A 16,441-nucleotide genomic window follows, 5' to 3' on the forward strand; every position below is an offset into this window, starting at 1 on the left:
TCGTCTCACGGTGCACCTGAAAACCGGTCGCATTCTGCTAATTGGCTAAACAGTGTAACTACCCCGACTTATAGGTCGATTTACATCGCCCATAAGAAATTTGTTGCCCCGCTACTTGCCATGGTGCTCGTATAACGGCGGCTATTAATTTAATAGAATATGGCCGAGCAAAAGGGGCCATGTACGAGGGTACTCGATCCTCCAGCATTCGTTGCTTTAATTTTGATCCCTCAATCATTAAACGAACGCGTTTCCAATCCGCTTACAACTGGACATCGGCGTCTTTGAACTGCCTCGACTGCGTAACGACCGTACTTTTACTATAATTCCGATACGTTTATTAGTTTGTCGATTAATATCCAGTTATTAGATCCTTCTTTTACGCTAACGGTTCATTGCTACACCTTTTGAAATAGTTTTAGATAATAACCTCTATAGTGAAATTGGGATCTGCTACTGGGATCTGTATTAGTTTTACAATTTTTCTAGTTTCGATATTTTTATTCTAAATAGTTAGGTCGTTAAATTTGGAAATATCGATATTTTGGAATAATATCTGAACCGTTAAAACCATAAATTATAGTAAAAAATAATACAAAACAAATCTAAAAAAAATAGTAAAAAAGTGATCTCAACATCCCTCGATAAAAAAGCTCCTAAAGGTAAAACAATCTTCCAGAAGATTGATAAACAGAATAGCGTAATTGACAGAATACTTCATTAAAGGCTGCGATTCTATTATTTCGTTCTGTTCGGTTCATTAAAATGTGCCGTAGGGTTTTTGCCGTCTAGAGCTGTAGACACTCGTTGTTCATTGTAATGAAGATCTAGAGAACGGAAAACGAACGGCAAAGGATGCAGGATTAGTTCATCGTTCAGCGCTGACACAGTCGACCCTCTAAGGATAACAGTATCCTATTAATTAGCCGTGTCGAAGCGTCGGGACCGATTAAATCGAAATAGTGAGCTCGTTTCGCGGAGGCGTTCCTTCAAGCCTCTTTAAGACCGCATTAATTGCCCGTGAAAACGCCCCCGCGTGCACACGCTACTCGGTTTCACCTCGGTTCATTAGAGTCCACACCGGGTAACGCCAGTTGAATCTGATGCTGGCGAAAATAAATCCTTGAGGATGGACGCCTTTACAACGCGCCATCTTGAAAAGCAAAGAAAGTCCCACGCGGAAGTTTACCATCTTCCGTTACCATCTCTTTCTACAAAACACTATTTACTCATCTTTTCCTACTCGACGTGTTATCGCCCGTTTGATTCGTGAGAGAGATCGATTCTTGTCGACGGCTTCTTTGATGCTTCAATTGTCGTACGTAGGAGGGAGAAGACGGATACTTTACTGGTATGAAACAGATATCAAATTGAATGCATTTTTGTTATGTAGGTGATGGAATTGTACGTTTGGATTATTAAGTGGATCAAACTAGTTCAAATTTTCCGGTTTTCAATTTTTTATTTTCTGAAATGTTTAGATCGTTGAGTACCTAAATCCACGAAAGCCTAAGTAACTAATCCCTATATCTCCCGATCATGATATCCATAGATCGCTGTATATAGATTTCCATATTTCTTCATCCCCAAATCTCTATATCTATAAATCCCTAAATTGATTTATCTCTATATTTCCGAATCGTCATATTAAATCCCCAGATTCCAAGAATGGATCACACAACGTGTGAATGTAAAATATGTACTATGTTCCATGGATCACATGACTCTGCACGTGTTAAAAAACATGACAGTCGGAGTAAGAAGCGCGCGATTTAAATCGATAAATCGGATCAAAACATTTTGATTGTACGTCTGACAAGGTGGCGTGAAATAACATATTCGAGTCCTTTGAAGCTGGTATACGGTCGGTTTATCACATTCTGATCACAATAAATTAATAAACGCCCTTTTTTCTCCCCCTCTTCGCTTGCGCCACGAAGATCGTTCGACCGCGATATTAGCGGTTTAATTTATTTTTTCTTTATTAGCCGGACGAGTCGCGCCCACCGGTAATCAGGGATCTGTAATTAGTCGAACATGCTGTCTGTCCATAGCGATTTATACCGCGCCCCTGGGGATAAATTCCCCTTACCCCTCCTCCCTCTTTCTTCCGTTCGTTTCACCAACGCTTCCATTTCGATTCTCGAACTCGTTCGAGCTTCTTGTCGTCTTTAGATCTCTTTCTCAAGGAAACACGAATTCTACGCTGTCTTCGTATCGACGCGATTTATCCCAGAACTACGTAATTGCCGGTTTACATCGAGAAACACGAACACCGGTCAATGCCGGTTGATCGATCGCTTGGTTGCACTTCGAATTTTGCTCCCGCGAAATATCCTTCGTTAACCTGCATGCTCCTGCATACATGATATTTTGTAAATTACACGTTGTTCCGCTTCGATACATGATTATACGCGATCGATCAATAATAACATATTTTTAGTTCTTTAGCCGTAATAGGTGTACAATAAACGGTACTCTTTCGATCGATACAATGTCTTCGATTATGTGCAATCTACTATTAAACTTACTAGAATTATTTTGTTTAAAAAGATTCAAATTACAGTTTTGTTTTATCGTGAATAATTTGCAAGGTATTTTAGAAGTGAGTTTCTTTTGCGAATAAGTCTTTTCTTTACTTTTAACACGTTCATCGTGTTGGAGGAAAATTTCGATTTTTTCCTGCGCTTGGGGCTCCAGACACGGCAGGAAATTACGAAGAGGCAATTCGTTACGAACTTTTTTTATTCTTACTTTTTTATTCTTATTTATAGTTATAGTCCCGAATTAAGTCAGTACCATGTTTAATACATTAAATTAATAAATTTTGTATATTGAGACCATCTAACTGTTTATTTACTTGTTTACTATTTGATGATCTAACACCATCAAATTTGAAATTTGAAGCTTGTTTCGAACTTTGTCAAATGTGAATTTTCTGCAGCACCTGTTGCATAAGATAAATTAATTACGTATCATGTGAAAACTGTATGAAATCCATACTTCCACCAAGAAAATAAACGAGGTATCATCAACACGATATAAAATGTTTATTACAGAAGTTACAAACATTCGTAAACGCAAGTGATTATTTTAAGCTATTCCTCCACCGTGCTTAGTTAAATGCAACCATTTTGTTCAGAAAGCCTCGGGCCATTTTGCGTGCACTCGATCCTTGTTATCCCGTTTTTCGGCTGCTCTTAACAAGCAGCACGTCCCGATAAACACTCAAGATAAGAATCTCCTCGCGTGTTCATCCTTTGACTAAGTGATTCGCGAGATGCGAGGAATATGGACATGGTCCGTTGTCTGTCTGCCTTCAAAGCACCAGACATTCGTCTGTCCGTCTGTCTGTCAATGACCACACCTTCTTTTTCCGACGTCTCGTTTGTTCTTCAGGAACGGATCCCCGGGGATCCTATCGCTTTCAACGAAATGCATCCCACCAGGGGAAAGAATGTCGCTACTCAAGGACTCGTAATAATAGGCAGTGGTCGGAAAGCACGGGGAAAAATGGACGCGTAATTATACGTGGTGCTGCGAGAGATCGGAGATACACTCGTAGGCTTCTTTTGCATAAGGAAACGTAGGCGAACTTGAGAATTATCGAGGCAATATATTTCAAATTCATTAATTTGCAAACATTTAAAATTTATAAATTTGCAAAGCCTTAAAATTTATAAATTTTCTTTGATCTTCTAATTTTCCAAAATTTCATGATCACTGAAGATGTATATCTTGAAATTTCTGACCTCCAAATTTCTGGAATATTCAAACCGTTCAGAGCAAAACTACTTTCATGTCAATGTCTAATAATTTAGTATATATTTGTAATAAATTTTCTGTATATTACTAATATTGTCTTTCGAGGTATTTTTATCAATTTTAAGGCGTTGAAAAGTTGAAAAAGAAAAGAATATACCAAAATGATTGCTCTACAAAATATATTTGAAGAATATGTATTACGGAAATGATTACTACAAATAACTTATAAGAAAATGAAAAACTATATATCACAAGAAATTACAGATGAATGTGTTACAGAGATATGACACAATATTTGTTACAAATAAATTACTGGTGAATATGCAGGTTTAAACTATTCTTTTTCGACCGCCATACTTCTACCCTATGCACATGCACACCCCCGATTCTTTTGATTTGGGCATTTAAATTGGTTGTGTCCTCAGTCTCTCTCTAGAAGGTGAGTTGCCTTGTCTAGTGTCGCCTCTTGTTATATCTGCTCTTTGCTTCTAGTCTTAGGACCCCCTTCGCTAGTCTATCCTGCGAACTGTTTATAGCTTTAAAGTTTCCCTTCAAGGGCCATAGATAAACGCCGATGGTCTACGTGCAACTTTCTAATATACGAAATGTTAGCTTTTGAATTTTCTTAAATTTTCGAGTTTAACATTTTACATAGATGCTTGTATAACAGTGTTATACAGTATTACGCTAAATATATGATTTTTTGATACAAAGGTGATGTAATTGACTGTTGATGTACTATCGATACATCATTGATATTTAGCAATATATCATTAATATGAAGGTTAGGTTTCTTTTCACAAATAAAAAAAAGTACGAAGTCTCGAAAAGTTTCTAGAACCGAAGTATAATTGTTAACCTCCAATTGTCATATTTTTTCATGGAGGCAGATGTGGTTGTACCTCGGATCGTTTGATCGTTTAACAACGAGATCGCAGGTTTCCTATGGTATTTACATTTCTCGTGGTGCGTACCTCATCGGCCACGATAAAGGTCCATACAATTACGTTCGTACATTTTTCTTCGTGAAAGTTTAATTCCATCTTGTCCAACTTGCTGCGTTCACGGTTCACTCGCGTTCTAACCGCGGCTTATCGCCAGCATGACTTATCGCTTTAAACAGCACCCTTTTGGCGAGGGCCCGGTGTACGGGACCTTCGTAACAACCTAAATTAAGTCCTCGCCTTCGTCTCTCACCCGTATTTCATTTCCATCTGGGACGCGTGGTGCACGCTCGTTTTCTCGGTTTAAGATTACCGCCACGCTAACACGCGCGAACGCTCGACGTTCACGCGTTCAACACCGTGGAGGCCACCGATGATCGCCATCGCAAATTTTATGTAATCGAATAATCAGAAGATTATATGCTGTGATGCAATGTAGGCTTCCAGTGGAGACATATAGGTAAACACGCTAATTCTTTTGTTATAGAACTTTCATGTTCCTAAATTTCTGATTTCTTCCTAGATTTCTTTCATATTCCTAGCTTTTGAATTTGCAGTTTTTCACATTTTTAGATTTCGAGTTTTTAAAAGTGTGAGTGTTGAATCTTTTGAAGTACATATTTGTCGAATTTATATAAATTTGCAAATTTCTAGATTCAATATTTCTTGCAATTTACCAAATCCTTAAGTTCATAAATTTCTAAATTTTTACGTATACAATTCTTAAATTTTTGTTTCTAAAATTCTAAGATTTCTACGTCTCTCAATTCTCAATTTCTCCATCTCGAAATTTTTAGATTTCTACATACTCCAATTTTTAAATTTTTCTATTCCGAAATTTATAGATTTCTGTATATCTCAATTTCCAATTTTTTCCATCGCAAAATTCTTAGATTTCTACATATCGAAATTGTCAAATTTCTTCATACACAAATTCGTGGATTCTCAAATTTTAAGGTCATCAAATTCGTGGATTTTTATATCCCCACACTCTCAAATCCCTAAATTTCAAAGAATGCTCCTATCTAAGTCATCAAATTTCTGAATCTCCAAGGTTTCTGATTTCTAAAAATATTTCGGATGCAAAAATTTCTAACATTTGTACAGAATTGTAGCACCATCTGTAGCAATTGACAAGTTTATAAATTTATTTGCATGCAAAGTTTGATAATTTACAAATTTAAAAGAGAAGCATAATGAATACATCTATAAATGAAATTCCTACATCTGTATTTCTACAAGTGTTAAATCTTACTTTCTCATAATTCCATTTTCTCTTTAAGACATTCGCTGCTGAGAGTCGTAGAAAATCGCAACATGTATATGTAAAATAAGCGAAAATAATATTAATACCAACCGGACAGCTTTATATACGCATAAAGTTAGGACTAGATATCGCTACATGTCATTTTATTATTTAAATACTATTAAAACTGTGCGTATTAGCTTGCTTATCGGATACCTAAGATATTATCTTTCATAATAGGAGAAACGTTGAAGCAAATGCTGAATGCACAAACATTTTTCAATATGTAGAACAATTTTGTCAGAGATTATTTATCATAAACTTTTCAATTTATGTTCAAATTGAAATTCTCGAGGATTTGAAAATTTTAAATTAAATTTATGATTGAATTTGGAATTAAATTTGTATGGACGTTTGAGAGTTTGTGAATTTGTAAATGTGAATATTTGAGAATTTGGAAATTTGGGAGTGTAGTAGTTTGGAAATTTGGAAATTTAGAAATTTGGCAGTTTAAAAATTTGGAAATTTAGGAATTTAGGAATTTGGGGATTTAGAAATTTGGAGGGTTAGAAATTTAGAAATTTGGAAGTTTGAAACTTTGGAAATTTGGAAATTTAGGAATTTAGGAATTTGGGGATTTAGAAATTTGGAGGGTCAGAAATTTAGAAATTTGGAAATTTGGAAATTTGGAAATTTGGAAATTTGGAAGTTTGGAACTTTGGACATTTGGAAATTTAGGAATTTAGGAATTTGGGGACTTAGAAATTTGGAGGGTCAGAAATTTCGAAATTTGGAAATTTGGAAATTTGGAAATTTGGAACTTTGGAAATTTAGGAATTTAGGAATTTGGGGATTTAGAAATTAGGGGATTTAGAAATTTGGAAATTTGAAAAGTTAGAACTTTGGAAATTTGGAGGTTTAGAAATTAAAAAATTTGGTAATTTGGTAATTTGATAATTTGAAAATTTGGAAATTTGGAAATTGGAAATTTGGAAATTTAGGAATTTAGGAATTTAGGAATTTGGGGATTTAGAAATTAGGGGATTTAGAAATTTGGAAATTTGAAAAGTTAGAACTTTGGAAATTTGGAGGTTCAGAAATTAAAAAATTTGGTAATTTGGTAATTTGGTAATTTGAAAATTTGGAAATTTGGAAATTGGAAATTTGGAAATTTAGAAATTTGGGCACTTGAGAATTCATAAGCTTAGACAGCCAGAAACTTAGAAATCCACAAACTTACAAATTTGCAAACTTAGAAATTCCCAAATTTCAAAATTCAAAAACTTTCGAAATAAAAAATTCAGAAATTTCAAAATTAACCAACTCCAAATCTCGAAAGTAACCAACTTAACACTCCCAAAACCCTTAAGTAGTAAAAAGCAACCCCTGCTATCATTCCTCCAAGTTACTCCTACACTGCATGATATACATCCACATCCCGCAAAGTGCTCAACACCTTAACGATACCAAAAGAATCCACCACTGAGCCCTAATGTAACTCCATTTTCACTTAAAGCAGTCATCACCGTAACGATCTCTCCCGCGTAAAATTTCGCGCAAAGCCCAGCCTTGAATCTGTGTTTCGAAGTCTGTAATTGGCCAGACCGTGTATTCTAAAACCGCGGAGTCGAACCGTTGATGTTTTTCTCTCGATCCTCCACGGTTCTTGTCTTTCCGTTTACGACAACGTGTGCCTCGTAAAACGGAGGATCCAGTCGTTCGACGATTCCTCGTACAAGCTTCGTTCGGTTCGATAACGCGACAGTTGCAATCGTGGGATAGTTTTCTTAAGATTGAATTGTCGAGCAAACGATCGCGATTTACGATCAATACACGACTCATTAGGCGGAAATGTGGTCATTCACGGCAGCATGAAACGGATTTCACTTCGAGTTGTTTACGATATCAACGAACTCCAGCATTCTTGTCGAACGTTAACCGATCACGCTTCGTTTGCCTAGCTATTCTGCGCAGTCTTACGTTTCTTCGGCTTTAATTTCAAGGAACATGCACGATGCAGCCGTTCGAGGAAGACGTCGAAAGTGTGCACGTGTCTCGGCGAGTGACTCGTTTCGTCGCCTCAGAATGCAAGCGTTATTATCCTCTCGATAACGGTACTCACTCACGTAGGAAGCAGCGTGTTGCGAAGAATCGGATACTTAATTTAGACTATTACGACGTCCGGACTCGATTCGGGGTTTCTTGATAAGCTCGTACGAGAGGGTACGCCTTGTCCACCGATTAAGCAGGAAACCGTTCCTCACCGACTACATTAATCCTGCTTAAAAACGTTCTAAGTCGTGCATAAATCTTCGTATACTTTGGCACGGGACCTTCTCTTCATCGTGGTGAATGATCTTCCAACCAAAAATTTTAATTCGCATTTATGCATTCGTTTGAGTTTTATTTATGTCTACATAGTCTACCTCTACGTCTTAACACTACTAGGGTCTACCATGTCTTAATAGTAGATTTACGGAACCCGTCAAAATGGCGGATCATAGATCTCTTATTTTAAATGACATTTATTAAGAAATTTTTGGAAAAGTGTCAACTTTTGTCAAGCTGAAGAACTAGTGTCTCAGGCAGTTCATACATTATCCACAATTTATTTGTTTTTCTACTTTAGGTCAAATTTAAATATTAGTGACTATCAAAACCCCCGTAAACCTGCTGTTAAGGAAAATGGCGGCGTAGGAGGAGCTTTGTTCTAATAAATAAAGGGTATGGACATTAGAGAAATGTTAAGAATTTGCCAATTTGTTGGTTTACACAGTCATTCAAAAGTTCAAATTTTTTAAATAAAAATAGTAAATCTAGTGTTAAGGAACATGGGAGCGTAGGAGCAACCTTGTTCTAATAGGTGGAGAATTTGGACATTAGAGAAATGTTAAGAATTTGACAATTTGTTCGCTCACACAGTCATTCAAAAGTGCAAATTTTTAAAATAAAAATAGTAAACCTAGTATTAAGGAAAATGGCGGCGTAAGAGCCTTGTTCTAATAGATCCAGAATTTTGACAACAGAAAAATTTTAAGAATTTATGAATTTGTTCGTTTACAGTCACTCAAAAGTGCAAATTTTAAAAATACACCACCTTACAACCTACAATTTTTCATTCATAACGAAAGGTAGGTAACGGTGCGAACAACCTCGTATTGCAATGAGTAAAACCGTTGGTGAACCGCGTGTTCAGCAAGTCGGAACGTAAATCGAGAAAGAACCCGGGGATATTTAACATCCATCGTGCGTATTCGAGTCGGATGATCTGTCGAGTGTGGCAGCGGTACTACCGTGCTTCGGCAGGGCGCATGGAATCCCATATAAAGGCACAGGTAGAACGCAGAAGCCGTTGCGAGCGCAAGGCAAACGCGCGAAACACGCGACCACGCACGCACACGACCGCGAATCGCAACCAGGCACGAGGATACGAGCAACGAGGATAGAAGCCGACAACCGTGGACCGTGCCACTACGTACAGTCAACAGCAAATCTGGCTTCTCTACGAAAAATACGACAGTCGAGGAGAGAAAGGTCTCTTGTATAATTATATCTTTTGAGATTTTCAAGTTCTGAATGGGTCAGGATAGTTTACTTATTTGTGGACTTTGAGATCTGGGTATCTATATATGTGGAGGTAGGGGTTTTGGAGATATGTGGATTTGGAGGAGGAGATTTTGGCAGTGTTAGGATTTTGGATTATAAGGATTTGGGAGTATGGGGACTTTGAACTGTAAGGATTTGGGAATGTACTGGCATAGGACTAAAGAGATTTGGAACTGCAGGGGTCTGGGACTGTAGAGATTTGAGACTATAGGGATTTGGAAATATGCAAACTTAGGACTATAGAGATTTGGCACTTTAGGGGTCTGGGACTGTAGAGATTTGGGACTCTAGGAATTTGGTACTGTAGGGGTCTGGGACTGTAGAGATTTGGGACTCTAGGAATTTGGTACTGTAAGGGTCTGGGACTGTAGAGATTTGAGACTGTAGAAATTTGGGATTATAGGGATTTTGAGCTATAAGAATTTCTTATTATAGGTATTTGAGATTGTGGATTTGGAGGTATGGAGATTTGGAACTGTAGAGATTTGGGATTGTAGGAATCATAGAACATTAGAAATCGACTTTTATGCACCAAATAAGTTAGCAACATGACTTGAGAATTTAGGTAATTACTAACTTGAAAAATTAGAAATTTCTAAATTTAGGGTTTGAAAATTTAGGAATATTTAGTAATCTAGTAAAGATTTTTGAAAATCCTCCAAAAATCGAATTTCCTTAAACCGAATCTTATATCTTATGAATAAATTAACATCTTAATAAATATCTTATGAATCCTTAAACCGAATTTTGAAATTCGTGATCTAAAAAAGCCTACAAATTCGAAGACCTGGAACTTTAGAAATACAAAAATACAAAAAAGCAAGTTCAGACACGTGTCCTTATTAGTCGGAAGGTAACGCTGCGCCCGAGTGTACAACCATACAGGGCACACGTTAGTATGCGTGTACTTAGCATAAGTCTCGCACCCGAGGCATTCTCTCATCGTATTTCATGCCGGCTATACGTTTATACACTCGCTGTGGCGAGACCGCCTCTCGTCCTGCTTCCTTCGCCCTTTTATCCCTCCTTCCTCGTCAATTTCGTTCCCTTCTGTCTCGTCGGTCATGGTAACGAAGAAATCCACGGAATCGCGTGGACCATTGCCTACGATAGTCGCTTCGAGTTCCTGCGAGACCAACCGGTCGATTATGATCTCGAATGTCCGCGAATTATCGCGCGCGACAACGATACACGTCCCGTAAATTGCCGATCACCTCCACCTTATTATGGAATTAACAGTCTATTCCAGCTACGAACGACGTTGTTCAACAGCCATCATTCGCGTGCCACGATGATCGTTCAATTTAACGCCTCTTCGAATTTACGGACTACGGATAATTTAAGGAGGAACCTTCAACTTTGACAATTATGATAGTAGGCTGTAGAGGAAACGAGGCTCGTTTGGTCAGTTTGCGCAAAATTGAATAGGCGGAGTAGAAACGATGTGAACACCATTTAAGGATGTGGACATTTAAGGGCGTCAATTGCTCAGGAATCGCGTATCGATTTGTAAACAGATAAGCTAGTCTATTTTTTGATAGTTATCCAGAAACTCATTAGAATTCTCGCATACGTCGGTGTTTATGTCAAAGCAGAATATTGGAAGAGCCTAGTGAGATTGTAAGGGGAAGTGCGATACACTGATACACAACACGTTTGTAGATTTTTACTTTTATCATTGTTTCAGTAATAACAAGTAAAATAAATGAATCAAAGAAAAATTGGATTCAAATATTCCGCATAGGGTTTAAATGATACAAAGATGTAAAGACTTGGTAGTAGCTAGACTCCATATAAAGAAACTTGAGAATATGGAGATTTGAGTATATGGCGATTTGAATTTCTTCAAAATTGCAAGTACAAAAATGTTGAAGTTTATGATACCTACGTTGCCAGGTATATAAAAGGTGAAGGACGCACGAGCATTTGTAAGACGATGAAGAACGACGCTGAGCGAGGGTGGTTCGCGGGCGAAACCCAGAGGCGACGGTCGTCATAATTCATTTCGTGGAGCCATCATCAGGTTGGCGTCTTGGACGATCCATGCTCATCGCGGTAACATCCGTATATCCTGTACGTTCGATAAATAAATTCAGCTAAGCCGGGAATCACGTTGTAGCGCGCGACTTAACGATAAACTGGACGCAGCTAGTCTCTTCAACACGGGGACAAATCCGTTCCGTGCAATAATTTTCGATGCTACCGTTGCTCGTTGTAGATCGAGGAGCTTATAAGATTAGTTTAATCAACTGTACACGTACTTAGCGTCCCGATGCAACAAGGATAATCGTTCGGTGCACGACATCGGGGAGACAAGGATACGATTACGCACGAAAGCTGGGATACCACGGGTTGGACGAAGCTGCCGAGATCTGGTTCTCTTTTTATTCGTCCGGGACAGCCTCATCGCGGCGAGGTCGCCTGAAACAAAGTGGGACATTAGTGTTCCTTACGTGTATTGTTAACGAGCCACGCAAATCGATCCATTCGTTAGGCTGGCGGATCAGTCGGAGCGGTAGCTTGTCTCGTCTTTCCATCGCCATATTTTACTCCCATCGGCCGACGATTTGTCTACCGGTGCGGCTCGTGTAACCTCTATACAAACAGGTTGCATCGCAAAATGCGGATCATTTAACGATCGGTTAGGCGCGGACGTGTTTAATGATCCTAAAAAGAAAAACAACGTGGACCAAGAAATTTATTAAACCCGTCGAAAATGATTTCACGTTTTACGGTAAAATAAGTAAGGTCGCGGACGTCTCTATCGTTCAGATTCGCTTCGACGGTAGCGCAGATACCACGATACCGACCGGAGATACGGATCTAAAAATCCTTTCACACGCTAGCCGTGGAAACGAGCCACTGGCGTTATAACGAAATCCATAACTGTAACGAACAATGTGATATACTCCTGAAGGGAATTGCGACATTAGCATTTCGCAGGATATTACGGGTTTGGAAAGCGACAATTTCGATGGAAGATACGAGACGAGCCGGACTGTAACGTCCACACCACGCCCTTGGCAATATGTTTCGAGGATGCGGTAAAAGGACGCGCGCAAGGACACGCGGAGGATCCGCGCCGATCGCGTGGGCTTTGCGCGTAGGGGATCGTGCGTCGTATTCTCGATGTAGGCTAAACTTTGTTATTTTTAAATTGTCAACATTACCAAATTTATGAATCATCAACTTCAGATTTGTCAAAATTTGAAATTTTTATATGTTCATATATTTCAAACTTTTAAAGTCAATTTCAGCATTTAGCATTGGCTAGATTTTTGAACTCTCAAACTTCTAAATTTTCCAAACTTCTGAACATGTGATTCTATAACTTTTCAAACTTTTAGGTTAATAAACATTTAAATTTTTAAACTTTCTACTTTTTAATTCTTGAATTTCTAAAATTTCCTCCATCCTCATCTCTTCAATCTCTCAAATTTTCTAAAGTCTTCTCTAAAGTTTTCTCATTGTGATTTCTCATCGCATGTCCAAAAATTCCTGGACTATTTCCAAATTCTTACGTTACCAAGTTATGAGTATTTACCAAAAATATGGAATACCAAAAATTCTCAAAAACCAATCGGTAAGTGCTATCACGTTTTCCCTAGGAAAACTTGCTCTTGCTCGTAACGTTTCCATGAAAGCGTTTTCATCGTTCCTTTCGTAAACGACCACGTGCCAGTCACGAATCCGATCGGACCAGAAATCTCGTTTAATCGGCAACGATACAGTACGGATCTTGCCATAAGGTATTCATTAACGTCACACTCGCCTATTACTATCGATGCATATTCCCGCAACAATGCCACTAGCCAGGCCAGCATTCCATCCTGTCCACGTGGGCGAACATCGACCAGATACGGATCTGTGTTTCATTATCGCATCGCGATAACTGGTCCGACTGTGTGTCCTGACATCATTCCAGATTCCTAACCTATCGAAATGCCCACGTTTCCTGATTCTTCTGTTTTAGACTGGTCTATTTGTAGCTCCGTTCGAGGAGAATGGAGAAGTCGGTACTTGACATTAAAAGATTAACGCGTGCATTACCGCCGGTACATTCGTGTTCCAAACTATCGGAACGCCCACTGTACAATTCTATGAAGTAAAAGCTTCGATCAGCATCGGATAATTGTCTCAGCAGGGCGCGAAATTTGAAATTTTTATATTTGTGTTAATTTATAATACGCAAATTGAAAAATTCGCAAATTTGTAACTCGGTTAATTCATAAATTTGAAGATTTAAGTTTGTAGATGTAAAGGTATAAGAACGTGTAAATTTGTGAATATAAAGGCTTAAGACCTTGTAAACAAGAATTTGAAAACGTAATACTTCTCAGAACCGACACCGAACACGAAAGATTTTTCGATAACATCTTTTCGTCAGATGGAGAAGCAAGATGTAGGTGTTTGACATTTTTTCCGCGAAAATCGAGTTCTAGTCTATCTGCCTTGAAGATCGTACCTGCGAACGTTCGAAACTCGAGAGGATATCTGGTTGGACGTAGAAGACAAGAATCTCATTCCATCCACGCCCAGACCGCGGTACTGCATAACATTGTACGCGAGCATATAAATATCCGCGGAAATTATGATGTACCATAACTGACGACACCGTAGATCAGTCTTGGTCCGTTCTGCTTCACGCAGGGGAAACTATTATCATAAATAAGCGGGCAAGAGTATGCCTCTTTCCTTGTACGTTGTCACGTCGAACTCGACCCATTAACTTCTTCGACGGAACTCGTTAAAGAGGATTCCCACCGTTTCGTGGGTGATGCGACAACTAACCACGAACTGGAGTGACCGCACGGTTCTCGCTTATTATCGATCCCCATCAATTACAAATCTTCTTTCGGATTGTACCTCGTTAACTTGATATAGATTAGATCGTTTTATCTCGACTCCCATTTTTTTTCTTCTTGCGTCGTTTCTCACCCACCTCGTGCCGAAACTTGCGTGCACGAGGTGGTCAATTTAATTCTTCTCGTATGGTACATTAATTACGTTCTAATAGCGGGACTCTTCAGTTTTAGGATATGGAATTTTGGACTTCTCAATTTTGATCTTGCGATTTTGTTAATTTCTGAATTAGTAATTTCGTCATTTCGTGAATTCATGATCGTGAATTATTGAATTAGTGATTTGGTGATTTGGTGATTCCGTGATTTGGTGATTTAGTGATTTGGCGATTTGGCGATTTGGTGGTTCCGTGATTTGGTGATTTGGTGATTCGGTGATTTCGTGATTTCGTGATCTTGTGGTCTTATGATTTTGTGAATTCGTGATTTCATGATCTTGTGATTTTATGATTTTTGCGAATTCGTGAATTCGTGAATTCGTGAATTAGTGATTTCGTGATTTCGCGATTTTGTGATTTTGTGATTTCATGATTTTGTGATTTCATGAATTTGTGATCTTGCGATCTTGTGATCTTGTAATCTTCTAATCTTCTAATCCTGTAATCTTGTGATCTCATAATTTTGTAATCTCATCATTTTGAATAATTGAAATTTCGGGACTTTGAGACTCAAGCGATCTAGGACCATTGCTATCTTGGAACTTCGATATTTCAGAATTTGAGAGTTCAGAATTTCTCAGTGTTGGCCGGCAATAGGTTCCGCATTGCTTCCATCAACTTACCAGATGTGCACTACTACTTCTTTCAGCGCTCAAGGTTCTTAGAAAACAAAACGTTAATCAAACGTCATACGAAATTATACCACACAGTAAATAAAAATAGGTATACACCTGAGACTATAATACAAATACTTATTACTTTTGTTTCTATTGAATTTTCTTCTTCTCTTGCTAATTTCACAAGTTATATAAGTAACTAATTTTTTAATACATTTATTCTATAGATTTCTCCGAATATGTACGTACTGTTTATAAAAAACACTTAACAATTAATAATTTTACAATGTCCGTAATTGGTATGCAAATACTTTCTGCATTCACTATACGTATAAAACACATATACCACTAAAAGAAATGCAAAAAGGGAATATAAAAGTAATCAGCCTTTCATCGCATCAGCGTTAATTCATCTGGCATTAAACGTCTTAATGCACATACAAATAAACACAAAAAAGTCTTATTCATAAAACCGCGTTCCATCGAATCATCATAAAGACAAAATTAAACGAGGACTATAAACGCAAGAAAGATGTATTCGTTAAAAAACCGCGTTATAGCGTTAATCGCGTGTCCTACTCCTTTCGCGACTTTCCAAATTTACGCGATTACAGAAGAGGAGAAAATTGTTGGATTTTCCGTTAAGGTCGGCGGCGATCGGTACACCTCGTCAGCGTGTGTCATCCATAAAATCGGTGTGCGCGTAAGTGTGTCAATAGCACCCACATATAGTACGCATCTTGGAGTACTCACGTGGTAGATCGAAGACGCGCATGTCTTGGTAAGATTTCTCTCTCGTGTCGATCCTCGTCGGTGGCTCGCGTGGCTGCGTACGTTCATCTCGCTCGAACACACGAGCGTGAACCGAAAGAGGCGGGAGCGTGTGCGCGCCTCCATCCACCGCACCGTGTGGACACACACTCAAGCCGGTCATCTCTCTCTCCCTCTGGTTCCCTTGGTCTAAGGCGACTTACGCCTACACGTTGTAGTTGCAGCATCCACACTTAGCCCTCCTCAGTCCAGCGCGTGCCTCCACGCGACCAACCACCACCTTAACCACTGCTCTCTCACTCTCGCGCAGGATCGCGGATAGTCGTCGAGTCAGCCTGAATGTCGGCCGGTTCGCTAACTTCGCGTTGACAGTGCTTTTGGCAGCGCTTTATCTCGCCGCGTACAAGCTCCCGTGCATCCGTCACTCGCGGACAGCGAAACGATCGGCTCGGTACCGATCGCGCGATTTCGC

At 38.8% G+C, this 16,441-nt stretch overlaps 1 protein-coding gene and 1 long non-coding RNA gene across 2 annotated transcripts in view; one reads left to right on the forward strand and one right to left on the reverse strand.

Annotated features, from left to right (window-relative positions):
• Window positions 1-16,441, forward strand: part of LOC100880704 (agrin) — a 656,625-nt gene that overhangs the window by 58,716 nt on the left and 581,468 nt on the right. The window lies entirely within an intron of this gene.
• LOC143264608 (uncharacterized) lies at window positions 11,252-16,228 on the reverse strand. Its single transcript, XR_013038409.1, has 3 exons — window positions 15,952-16,228; window positions 11,823-11,982; window positions 11,252-11,632 (listed from the first exon to the last, which is right to left on the reverse strand). It is a non-coding gene; the product is annotated as an uncharacterized LOC143264608 (long non-coding RNA).

The sequence above is a fragment of the Megachile rotundata genome, chromosome 1 (genome assembly GCF_050947335.1).
Source record: "Megachile rotundata isolate GNS110a chromosome 1, iyMegRotu1, whole genome shotgun sequence".
Classification (NCBI taxonomy): domain Eukaryota; kingdom Metazoa; phylum Arthropoda; class Insecta; order Hymenoptera; family Megachilidae; genus Megachile; species Megachile rotundata.